The sequence below is a fragment of the Loxodonta africana genome, chromosome 9, assembly GCF_030014295.1.
Source record: "Loxodonta africana isolate mLoxAfr1 chromosome 9, mLoxAfr1.hap2, whole genome shotgun sequence".
NCBI classification, from domain to species: Eukaryota; Metazoa; Chordata; class Mammalia; order Proboscidea; family Elephantidae; genus Loxodonta; species Loxodonta africana.
In genome coordinates, this window is record NC_087350.1 from 43,617,461 (window position 1) to 43,630,686 (window position 13,226).

General features: G+C 39.6%; 1 protein-coding gene and 1 long non-coding RNA gene across 8 annotated transcripts in view; both read left to right on the top strand.

Moving 5' to 3' along the window:
- Positions 1 to 13,226, top strand: part of MED27 (mediator complex subunit 27) — a 230,786-nt gene that overhangs the window by 98,783 nt on the left and 118,777 nt on the right. The window lies entirely within an intron of this gene.
- LOC135232429 (uncharacterized) overlaps positions 1 to 13,226 on the top strand; it is a 54,625-nt gene that overhangs the window by 22,193 nt on the left and 19,206 nt on the right. Inside the window, exon 1 of the long non-coding RNA XR_010322985.1 lies at positions 1 to 13,123. This exon is cut by the window's left edge and continues 22,193 nt beyond it. This is a non-coding gene — a long non-coding RNA (uncharacterized LOC135232429). The remainder of the gene's footprint in view (positions 13,124 to 13,226) is intronic.

Consider the following 13,226-nt stretch of genomic DNA (forward strand, 5'->3'; position numbering starts at 1 on the left):
TGGTGGTCGTGCCAACTGCCAAGTCAGTCTCAATAATGCGCTACTGACTTGATGACACTGGGTTTCACTGGGTTTAGGTAGATCTGCAGACCAGTGGACCCACTGTAAACCTGACCTTGGCCAGGACTCCATTTATTACCTGGCTTCCATGTGCTCCTACTCTTTACAGGGGGAGTAGGGCATGATGAAGCTTCAAGTCCTGAGAGTCATTGTCACCTCAGACAGGTAACTTTCTGTAGCTGAGACTGACCCCGAATGAATGGTGTACTGATTGAACTCCCCACAGCTGGGTAGTAAGGCCTTCCTGAAGGAGATCTGAGGGGCCCATCTCAGTGTCTACCAACTCCTCCCTAGCTGTGATACTAATATTGTATGACTAGGTTCCGGAATGCTGATATTAATGCCCCCGCCGTTAATGTTTTTTGTACAACTTTTTCATATGGTTGTACCAACTGTTGTGTCATATGATGGATGAATATGAACTGATGTTAAACTGCTGTGTTATTTATCATCAACAGACTTACGTAAGCACAGTGGTGGTGGTGTTAGGGGCTGTCAAGTTTTCTGACTCATAGTAACCCTATGTACAACAGAACGAACTGCCTGGTCCTGTACCATCCTCACAATTTTTATGCTCGAGCCCACTGTGTCAGTCCATTGTGTTGAGAGTCTTCCTCGCTTTCGCTGATCCTCTACCTTACCAAGCGTGATGTCCTTTTCCAGGGACTGTTCCCTCCTGATAACATGTCCAAAGTATGTGAGACAAAGTCTCACCATTCTTGCTTGTAGGCTGTAGGAATACAGAGAGCCCTTGTTCTTAGGGATTTATGGTCAAGTTGGAGGTTTAGAACACACTGTATATGAAAATAAACAAGGGACTATAGGCTAAGGAAGCAGGTTCTGGAGTCACATTACTTGCGTTTGAGCCCTAGATGGGTCTCCCATTTACTATCTGTGTACCTTTGGGCAAAGTTATTTAGTTTTCTCCTTTGTAATATTGGGATAATAATAATGAGGTAATAGCACAGTGACTACCATATGGTAATCATTCTGTAAATGCTAGCTGCTCATTTATTATTATTACAGTAGTAATATGTACCAAGTGAATATTGTGGGTAGTGAGTCTTACAGGAACAGTAAGGAAGGCTTCATGGAGGAGGCAAGCTCTGCAGTTATCCTTTGTATGAATATTGCATTCCCTTTTAAGGTTTTTTTTTTTTTTAAGGTTAAGCATCAAAAGAAATGGAATATTGATAGAATGGAGTTTTTAAGATTTTTGTCTCCATTTGCATGCAGCTATTTTCCATTTCCATGTCCCAGAAGATAAAAGGATTCCTGTTAATGGTGATGGTAAAAAAAAAAAAAAAAAAAACACAGTAATGAGACCTCCTCTGAGGAGTTCAGAGCACAGTCTGCTTATTCTTTCCTTTTCCTTTTTTCTCATCAGTTCTGATTCAGATAAAATCGTGTCTTCTATTAATATGTATATTTCCTGCTCTGTGTGTGTGTGTGTGTGTGTGTGTAATGCCTCTGTATATACACATACGCACTTAAACACATAAACGCTTAACATACATGAGAGGAAATTACATTTTCTTTTCCAATAATGTTATGAGAATTGCGCAATGAAGGATAGATAATAAAATACCATAACAGAGGTTACCGAATGAACTTATAAAGCTCTACTAACAGGCATTTTTGGTAAATGTCTTGGCTAATAATAATTAATGATTCCAAGACACTGAAAGATCTGAGTTCCTTCCTGAACCTTCAAAGAAAAATTAAATTACATTTTATGTATTTTGTGTTAAGTGTGTTTTATCATATTTTAATTTTGACAGTTATTAATTCATGAATGGTAAATATGTTGCCTTAAAGCAGGAAATTAGATTACGAGTACTCCGGCTCTATGAGAGGACAGATAGTATACACTGCTCAGTGAAGATTTGCCCGTTACTCTTAAATTGAGTTTGATTCATATCTTTCCTAAGCGTAGGCAGGGTAATTGCTGAAGGTGTTTTGATTGCTTCTAATAGTAGGTTACAAAATAGACTACTTTGAATTTTTGCAGCAACTAATGACATTAGGGTGTTCCTATCTGTTTTCCAAGGAAGTCCTGGTAGTGTTAGATAATGTAAAAATAACACCTCTGCCTTAAAATTCAAGTTCTGAATGGTTGTATCTGAGGGTATTTCTCAGCAGGTATAGAGTTAGGTCTCTATTGGCCCCTGTATTTTTTTAAATGCAGCTGTACTTTAACATAGCAAGCTTCTCTTGTTTTGTATGGCTGCCTTAAAGATATTTTGGTACAAGTAGCAGCTATGAGAAACTGTCAAAAATTGTCTTTGAAGGGAAAGCAGACTCTTCTTTTTGTGCTTCTGGTTATGGTTCAAACAATGGGACTTGCTTCACTCGGTTCTTTAGCACACCCCCAAATTTCTCATTGTTCTTTGTCCTGGTAATGACAACTGTGCTGATTAATGAATTGACCACAAATGTTTATAGATTTTCCACGTCATATATGATTAGTGTGCAGTGTCACGTGCCCTTGACTATGAGGAGTTTACAATCCAGTTGAAGAATGAAATTATATTCACTGGCAAGTAAGAGAATATCAGTGTCTGGAGATTTGTATAAGACAGCCTGTCATGAAATTATTGTGAGCCAAAGTCCTCTGGGAGGTAAGATTTGGCCAGATCTACTGCACAATGGAAATCCTAGACCTGGTCAGAATACAGAATCGTGAGGCAAGACTGGCTTTCAGGCTACAGAGCATGGAGTTGAGGGTGAACTAAGGGGCCACGTCATCCTGGGGTGACACTAAAATCAGTGACAGAGTACACTGTACAACCAAGACCCTGATCCAAAAGGACTAGGGCAATGATTCTGAACCTTGTTTTAATCATAGATACCCCACTTTGGGAAATTTTTGTGGTACTCAATAAATGTTTGTGGAATGATTGTTGAGTGAATATGCTATTTCAGGCACTAGGGATTTGGGAATGCATAATAAGGTAAGATCCTGGCTGTCATGGAGATTATAGTCATGTGAACATATACACCTCATAATAGCTCATACAATTTCAGGACCCTAGATCAAGAACCTCCAGGTTGATCAGAGATAGGGAATCCAGGTAGAGGCCCTTGGACAAAACAAAGGATGCCATCCATCACAGCATGAAGTTTCTGGAGGGGGCGACTCCTTGGAGTTGTTTTTTGTCTGTAGGCTCAGCCATAGGAAAAGAAAGCAGTGTTAAAGGCCCTAACCCTTTGCAAGACAAGATTGAAACTGGACTTTGAAGGAAGTAGAGACTTTGTGTAAACAAAATAGGTGTGAGGAGGAAGTGTTGGGTGGTCCAGGGAATGGACAGCCTAAGGGTGATCAAAGGTAAGACTAGTTCTGTGTGGTTTGGAAAGGTAGTGAACAGCCTGCTATATGTGTAGGCAGCATTATGGGAGGGTGGTGGTAAGGGCTTGCCTGAATTTGGAATGCCTTGGTTGCTAGCTGAGGTTAGACTACCAGTTCAGTGAATATGCAGGTGAATGAATATATTGCTTCATAATGGCTTGTGTTAGATACAACTATTGTGCTGTAGTAGGTTATAGGTGAATTGATACAATCTCTGGGATTTGTTTTAAGAGCCCTGGTGGTACAATGGTTAAACTGCTCAGCTGCTACCCAAAAGGCTAGCGGTTTGAACCACTGGCCACTCTGCAGAGCAAAGATGTGACAGTCTGCTTCTGTAAAGATTTACAGCCTTAGAACTCTTATGGGACAGTTCTGCGCTGTCCTATAGGATTGCTATGAGTTGGAATCCACTCGACAGCAGTGGGTTTTATTTTAAAAACTGTGTAAAAAGCAGAATAGGAAAATATGGATAATTGTTAGAGTTCCCTGACATGGGGATTTATTCTGTGGTTCTCCTTACTTTTGGGTATGTTGAACATTTCCATAATAAAAAATTAAAAACAATGCAGCTATCTTACCTACAAAGGGGTAATATCAGACTGTGACTAGCAGGCACAGAACCCACTGCTGGGCCTATTAAGACACATTTTGATGGTTTGAAAGGTCAGGAAATCTTGGGCTCGTGCTGCTGTACGAAGAGGGAAGTTTGGGACAAAATAATAGAAACAGACCAATTTCCTTGCTTTATTGTTTTGCTGAGAGGAAGCTCAGTCTTAGTGAAATCTGAAAAGTGGAATATTTTCAAAGTGTTATGAGTTCTTTTTTAGTATACATCAGCCACTTACATAATTGCTGTAAGCCTTAGTTTCTTTATCTACAAAATGGGGATAATGATACATACACCTTATAGTTGTTATGAAGGTTAAATGAAATAATGAAAAAATTTTTAAAATCTAGCTAGCCCCGTTTGCTCCCCAAGCTTCTGAATATCCTCATTCAGAACGAGGCTTGCAAAGTAAGTGGTTTCTTTAATGGACAAGTAACAGTGGATACTTCAGTCACTATTCCTGGGTAAATAAGCATACCTGAGGGGCTAGCAAAGAATATCTTCTCAATATCTACACTGTCATTTTTTTTTTTTTAATTAAAAAGTATGAGTAACCACTATGCTAGAGAGAATTGTGAAAAAGGAAAAAGAGCACATAATTTTTATCTCTCTGATATCATGATTTTTGTTTTACTTTTTTGCTACCTTATTTACAGAAATAATTTTCCTAGCTCATTTTTTGAAATGCTGTGAACCTAAAAGTCAACTAACCCAGACCATGTCTTAATGGACACAAACTGTTAACTTTTCAGACAATTTTCTTTTTCTTTTTGGCACCTCAGGTTGTGCTCCCACTATGTGACCGGCAGGCCCAAGGAAGGGGTAGTCACTTACATACAACTAGTACTTGAACCATATTTAAACTTCAGTGTCCTGACTCCTAGATGTGACTGCTCTTCCCACTACCTCAGTAGAATTCAGATTAATGAGAATTTCTGATACTCATCCCAGTAGGGAGGGGACCAGTTTCACACATAATTCTTCATGACTGCCCATAGCATTTTAATTGTGTCAAAATACTGCCTTTCTGACAGTTGGGATGATGTAAACAGAAAGCAAGAGTAGATAGAAAATTGAGTAAATTTGCAAGAAAATAAGAATGCCTTTGAAATACCTAAAAAGACCAACTTAATATCACCAGGAAAACATTTTGATCTCTTGCATTGTCAGGTATGATATTTTAGTGATATCTCTAAGACAGAACCTGTTTAGATTTTCCGAATTTAATGCAGCCTGGGAAAGAGCTCAAGATCCTGCCTCCCCACATTCCCACCTATCACCCTTCCCCCATTGAGGAAATTATCGGGCTAGTTTAGGGACTTGATTTTCCATTACATTAGACCTCTGACTGACTGTTGCTCATTCCCACGTCTTTCTGCTCATTCTCACCTACATGCCTTTGCTTATTCCCTGTTTCAAAAAACTGATTGAATGTTTGGTCTCTGTGTCAGGCCTCTGGTTCTCAACAGTGACTGTGACGCTTTTTATAAAATACAGATGCTCTGGAGGCTTGTATGTTAGATGGCAGAGTTACTTTGGAATCTCCCCACTCATATAGTTAATTGAAAGAAGCAAAGAGACTTTAAAGCCAGGAAAGAGGCACTGGCATCAGTCAGTCAAAGGAAAGGACTTAACTTCTTTGAAAACTGGTGACCAGGGAAAGTATTATGGAAGATTACAAGACTCATTACCTCAAATTTTTTCCACATCATTCATTCAGTACTAGGAGATAGCAAAGCAGTAACATGAAATTTTGAGAGAAAATTTGACCCAAGAATTTTATACTCAGCCAGGTTTAAAGTTTAAAGACAGTAGTGTTCTTAAAAAACAAAAAAAGGCATGAACTCAAGTAATAGAGAACACATGGGCCTGTCTTTAAAAAAAACCCACCGAATGACAAAATCCAGTGAATCAAGGGATCAACTAAGTCCATTCATTCATTCAGTAAATATTGACTGCCTGTTATGCCAACCCCCCCTCCAGGCACCAGGGATATAACAGTTCATTAGCATACATTGTACTGGATAATGGAAGAGCCATTGGTCTGCTTAAATATGCAGTGAAGGCCAAATAATTGTCACGAATAAGATTTCAAGAAGCAAATACAGTAAGATACGAGAATATAAAAATATCCGCAGAGCAAATAGAATTAGGAGTTTGGGTGGATGAATTTTCTCATTTGGGTGCCAGAAATATTATCTGAACATCAAGAAGTAGAAGTTTATTATATAAAATTAGAAAGGAAACCACTAGCAGCTTAAAAAACACAATACAACCCCTCAAGACAACAAAAAAAGACTGTATTGCAAAAGGTTAAAAACAAAGGAAATTACTAGCTAAAAACATAAAATAAGATGACCAAATATAGGTCCAAATCCCAAAACCCATTGCTGTCTAGTCAGTTCTGACTCATAGCAACCCTATAGGACAGAGCTGCCCCATAGGGTTTCCAAGGAGCAGCTGGTGGATTTGAACTTCTGACCTTTTTTGTTAGCAACAGAACACTTAGTCACTGCACCACCAAGGCCCCAAAATTTAGACCAGACATCCGTAATATCAGTAAATGTATTACAAAAAAAGGACTCATATCTGTCCAACAAACAAGACCTAAGTATGTACAACATACGAGGGATATTGAACAAAGACAGATTCAGCATTTCTAATTTAAAGAAAACTAGGTTTGTAATAGAAATACTAGATAAGGTTGAGTTCAAAGCTTATGGTGTAAATGGCTCCAGAGGGAAACTTTCTAGTGATAAAGAGTGTATAGTCCGCAGTAAGGCCATAACAGTTAAACATGGGGCCCAAATACAGACCATGTAAATAACACAAGTGCCAGAGAAATGGACAGAAACCTTGCGGTAGGAGACCATGACTCTCCTTAGGAGCCTGCAACAGATCAAGGAGACAGAAAAACAAGCAACCATGTAGAAGAAGTTTTAAATAATATCTCCTTCTTATTCTAGTTTTTCAGCTGTAATGTCACTGCCTCAGAGAGGCCCTCTCTAACCAACAAATCTAAAATAGCTTTCCTAGACACTACCACCTTTTAGTTTCTTTTGTAGTACTTATCACTGTCTGCTATTTTATGTACTCATTATCTTGGTTTTTGGTGACTTGACCAAAATCTTTGTGAGAGAGGGACTCTGTCTCATTCACTGCTATAGCCCCGATGCCTAGAACATGGCCTGGCAAACCTGTCATTCTATATTAACACATATCTACTAAGTGTGTGCTATATGTCAAGCACTGTTCTAGGAGTTTGGAATGCTTCAGTGAACAAAACAGACCCCTGCCCTTGTGCTTAGATCTAGCAGAGAGGGTATGGGTGACGTTGTTGTTAGGTGCCGTCTAGTTAATTTTCGACTCTTTAGCAACCCCATGCGACAAAGTAGAACTGCCCCATAGGGTTTTCCAGGCTGTAATTTTTATAGGAGCAGATCTCCAGGTCTTTTCTCCCACAGAGCTGCTGGGTGGGTTCAAACTGCCAGCCTTTTGGTTAGCAGTCAAGTGCTTAACCATTGAACCACCAGGGCGTCTGTGGATAACAATAAACATGATTTAAAAAAACCACCGCACCACCAGGGCTCTGTATAGAATGTTAGAAGGTGATTAGTGCTTCGGGGGAAAAAGTAGTGCAGGGTAGGGAGAGCTGGGCTTGGGGTAGGTGGGATGCAGTTTAAAGGATGGTCAGGGGAGACTTCATTGAGGTGGTAGCATTTGAGCAAATGTGAGGAAACTGTTAGCCAGGTAGGTCTCCAGGGCTATGGCTCGTAAAGTGTTCTAGACATAAGGAATGCAGAAGAATGGGGAGCAATGGACTATGAGCTTGTAAAGACGACTGGGGGTCTTGAACACTGTGTGACAGTGTTTGAACTTATCCTTGAGAGTAAAGGTAAAAAAAATTGACACAGGTAAAGCACAGTTGAGTCAGTTGGAGCAGCACGAGGAATTTAACCTGATATGTGACCTTGATCCAAGTTACTGATCATGGGCAGTTTTGCCTTGATGTAATATAAATAATAGTTCTTGTTTTATAAATTGTTTTGAGGGATATAATGTGTGCTAATTTTAATTATTAAAATGTCTTTTTAGAACATTTATTAGCACGAGTGAATTCAGTTATTTCAAATATAGAAGCAAAAATATTGTGTGGAATGAAAACATGATATAATTAGACTATTAATGAAAGCACATACCTCTGCGTGATTGAAAATCAAAGCTTAACAGTCTCAAAAGGATGGTGCTAAATATTTACATATCTGTCTGAGATACATATTTTTAGATGCTAAAAATATTCATTGTTAATGACTGAAAGGGACATCTACGTTTAATGTAGTAATAAACTTCCATGTATCTGTCTTGCACCAAAGTCATAGCCAGTTTTGTCAAGTATTACCGGCAGCCTTTGAGATAGGAACAACTGCTGAAAAAAAGAAGAATTTCCCCAAACAATTAACAGTACCTGTTTTTTATTTAGTGAGGAAAAAATTTGCAAAGTGACTAAGAAATGAGAAAGTTTGCATGGCAGATTGGCTGTTTTTCTTTAAGGTTTACATAAATGTCTTAAAAATTTCCTCCTTATGTGATATTCTGGGACATTGAGACTCTGAGTGAGTTATATCAAAGTACAATATCAGGAGCCATGTAAACCAAAAACCAAACCCACTGCCGTTGAGTCGGTTCCGACTCATAGTGACCTTATAGAACAGAGTAGACCTGCCCCAAAAGGTTTCCAAGGAGCGCCTGGTGGATTCAAACTGCTCACCTTTAGGTTAGCAGCCGTAGCACTTAACCACTATGCCACCAGGGTTTCCAGGAGCCATGCAGTAAGGAAAAATCCATACTAGCTTTTCTTGCTTTAAAGATCTACCTTATGTGACTCCTTTAAAAACTCAGTTTCCTCGTCTGTAAAATGGGGATAAAAATAAAACCACCTCATACAGTTGTTACAAGTGTAAAGTGAGAGAAAGTATGGAAAGCCATTAGTATTATGCCAGGTGATGCTCACTAGTTATATTAGACAGCTCTAAGTGTCATAAGTCAAAGTGTGGTCTGTGAATCAGCAGTACGATCACCTAGGAGCTTGCTAGAAATGAAGAATCTCCAACCTCATCCTAGCTTTACCAAATGAGAATCTTCGTTTTAACAAAATCCCAAAGTGATTAAGGTGCACATTGCAGTTGGAGAAACATTGGCTTAGAGCCAAAACCTGTTGCTCTCGAGTGGATGCTGGCTTACAGTGACCTAGTAGGACAGAATAGAGCTGCCTCATAGGGTTTCCAAGGCTGTAGTTTTTATGGAAGCAGACTTTGTGCCATGGAGCAGCTGGTAGGTTTGAATCACTGACCTTTCAATTAGCAGCCAAGCGCCTAACCACTGCATCACCAGGACTTCTTTGACCTAGAGCACTGGCTGGCAATCCAGAGCCCACTGGCCCACTGTCTGTTTTTATAAATAAAGTTTTATTTGAACACAGTCACACCCATCCATTTTTATATTTTCTTTGGCTGTTTTTGTGCTACAGTAGCAGAGAGATGAGTAGTTTCGATGAAGATCATATGGCCCGCAAAGCCTAAAATACCATCTGTCCCGTTAAGGAAAAGTTTGCCAAGAGGTCTGGCTTTCAGACAGATTACCTGGGTTTAAAGTTTACCTCTGTTTCTAGTGGCTGTGGCACCAAGTTACTTATAACCTGTTTCCCCATCCGTAAAATGGTGAAAATGGTATTTACTTCATGGGTTATTGTGATCATTTAAATAAGATAATACATGTTGAATCAGTTATCTTCTGCTCCATAATAAATCATGCCAAAACCCAGTGACTTGAAACAACAAACATTTACTCATGATTCTGCAATCTGGGCTGGATGTAGCTGGGCAGTTCTTCTGCTGGTCCTGCCAGTGGTGACTTATGGAGCTACATTCAGCTGGTTGGTTGATTGGGGGCAGGCTTACCTGGAATCCACTTTCCAAGTAGTCTTTCCCTCTCTATGTGGCCTCACCACATGAACTCTCCTGCAGAGTAGCTGAACTGCGTATATGGCAGTTTAGGGCTATGTGCAAAAGTGAAAGGTGCCAAACTTTCTTAAGGCCAGGCCCAGAACTGGTACAGTGTCAACTCTGCCACATTTTATTGGTTAAAGCAAGGCAAAAGATCATCCCAGACTCCAGGGGAGGGGACTACACGAGGGTGTAAATACTGGGAGGTATGTTCTGTTGGGGGCCATCAGCGTAACAGACTACACACATGTAAGATCATAAGTGTGCAGTAAACCGTAACTGCTGCTACTGTTAAGGGACGTGGGGCAAGGTGTAGTTAAGTGCCTTTCCCCAGATGCTTGCCTCCTCAAAATAAAATCATCAAATTTAGTTGGAAATCTGAAGGCACGTTGTTGTTAGAAACCAAAAACAAAAAAACCCGTTGCTGTGGAGTCTGTTGCAACTCTGCACACTTTTAGCCATTGCACCGCCAGTGCTCCTTATTAGTTGTTAGAAAAAAAAGATGGTGTTAATTCCTTGCCCACAATGTGTCCTTCCTCCTCTTGCTGCCTTTGGGTGGAAGTCTAATGACTCTGGCCTTGCACAGCTGACCACGCTCCTCCTTCCTCCTTTCTTACCTTTGTGATTGTGTCAGCGTGGTAAATCGCCTTCCTGCTACTATGGATGCAAATCAGTGATAACGACTGGGTTGTAAATTACATGAGCCCCTCATGATCCTCCTCCTGGGTTAGTTGACCAAGGAAGAATTACGCAGTTTGGGTCAGTTATTGTTTCTCATGAATGGCCGCACACTACAGTAAATAAACTGAGGGAGATAGGAATTTTGAACAGTCTATATTTTCGTACATGTTTAACTTCCCATCGTTATCAGAGATCATATTTTAAATTTCATTTCAACATACAGGCCCAGACTCCATGGAGCTTTACGTATGTCTTATGCCAGTTTTGAGGGAAAACGTCTTTAGCCATCACCCTGTGCAAAAATCAGAAGTATGTGATTTGTTGTAATGTAGCCAAGATAAATAATGGTTTTCCTTAAAACTTGCAACAATTGCTGTGAATGAACAAATGTTTATACAAGGTGTGAAATTAAGTTTCACATAGTCACAAAATGTGAGTCCTAGCCAACACTCTAAAATAATGTTTATATTTTGGTTAACAATTTCAGTGGTGTTTCTTTGTTGCAATTAGGAGTCCTGCTGCTTCAAGAAATGATACCCTCATCCAAATTGAGCTCTTGATAAAGCAAGCTAGGGTGATTTCTGATTAAAAAAAAGAAAAACAACTGGGGTTTAATCCTTGATTTTAAAATTTGCAAATTCTTAGAAATACACTATGATCCAGCAATCCCACTCCTAGGTATATACAGGTATACCTTGTTTTACTGTGCATCATTAAAATTTACTGTACTTTGCAGATACTGCATTTTTTTTTTTTAAAAAAAAAACAAATTGAAGGTTTACAGCAACCCTGCATCAAGCAGGTCTCTTAGTGTCATTTTTCCAACAGCATGTGCTTGCTTCATGTCTCTATGTTGTATTTTGGTAATTCTCGAAATATTTCAGTATTTTTCATTATTATATCGTTGTGCTGATCAGTGATCTTTGATGTTACTGTTAGAATTGTTTTGGGGCACCATGAACTGTGCTCATATAAGACGCTGAGCTTAATTGATAAATGTTTGCATTCTGACTGCTCTACTGACCAGCCATTCCCCCATCTCTCTCCCTCTTCTCGGGCTTCCCTATTCCCTGAAACACAACAATTTTGAAATTAAGCCAATTAATAACCCTACAATGTTCAAGTGAAGGGAGGAGCCACACATCTCTCACTTTAAATCAGAAGTTAGCAATGATTAGACTTAGTGAGGAAGGCACATCAAAAGCAGAGAGAGACTGAAAGCTAGACCTCTTGCACCAAACAGTTAGCCAAGTTGTGAATGCAAAGGAAAAGTTCTTGAAGGAAATTAAAAGTGCTACTTTGGTGAACACATGAACGATAAGAAAGCGAAACAGCCTTATTGCTGATAAGGAGAAAGCTTTAGTGGTCTGGATAGAAGCTCAAACCAGCCACAACATTCCTGTAAGCCAAAGCCTAATCCAGAGCAAGGCCCTAATTCTCTTCAGTTCTATGAAGGCCGAAAGAGGTGAGCAAACTGCAGAAGAAAATGTTTGAAGGTAGCAGAGGCTGGTTCATGAGATTTAAGGAAAGAAGCCACGTCCATAACGTAAAAGTGCAAGGTGAGGCAGCGTGTGCCTATGTAGATGCTGCAGCAAGTTACCCAGAAGATCTGGCTAAGGTAATTGATGAAGGTGGCTACACTAAACAACAGATTTTCAATGTAGATGAAACAGTCATATATTGGAAGAAGATACCATTTAGGACTTTGATAGCTAGAGAGGAGAAGTCAATGCCTGGCTTCAAAGGTCAGGCTGACTCTCTCGTTAGGGGTAATGTAGCTGGTGACTTTTAAGTTGAATCCAGTGCTCATTTACGATTCTGAAAATCCTAGCACCTCTAAGAATTATGCTAAATCTATTCTGGCTATGCTCTATAAATGGAACAACAAAACCTGGATGACATCACATCTGTTTACAACATGGTTTACTGAATATTTTAAGCCCAGTGTTGAGACCTACTGCTCAGAAAAAAAGATTCCTTTTAAAATATTACTGCTCATTGACAATGCACCTAGTCACCCAAGAACTCTGATGGAGATGTGCAAGGAGATTAATGTTGTTTTCATGACTGCTATCACAACATCTGTTCTGCAGCCCACAGATCAAAAAGTAAGTTTGACTTTTAAGTCTTGTTTAAAAAATGCATTTCCTCATTAGTCTATAGCTGCCATACATAGTGATTCCTATGTATACCATTCTAGATGCCATTAAGAACATTCATGATTCATGGGAGGAGGTCAAAATATCAACATTAACAGGAGTTTGGAAGAAGTTGATTCCAACCTTCATGGATGACTTTGAGGGGTTCAAGACTTCAGCAAGGAAGTAACTACAGATGTGGTGGAAATAGCAAGAGAACTAGAATTAGAAGTGGAGCCTGAAGATGTGACTGAATTGCTGCAATCTCAGGATAAAGCTTTAAGGGGTGAGGAGTACCTTCTTATGGATGAACAAAGAAAGCGGTTTCTTGAGATGGAATCTACTCCTGGTGAAGATGCCGTGAACGCTGTTGAAATGACAACAAAGGA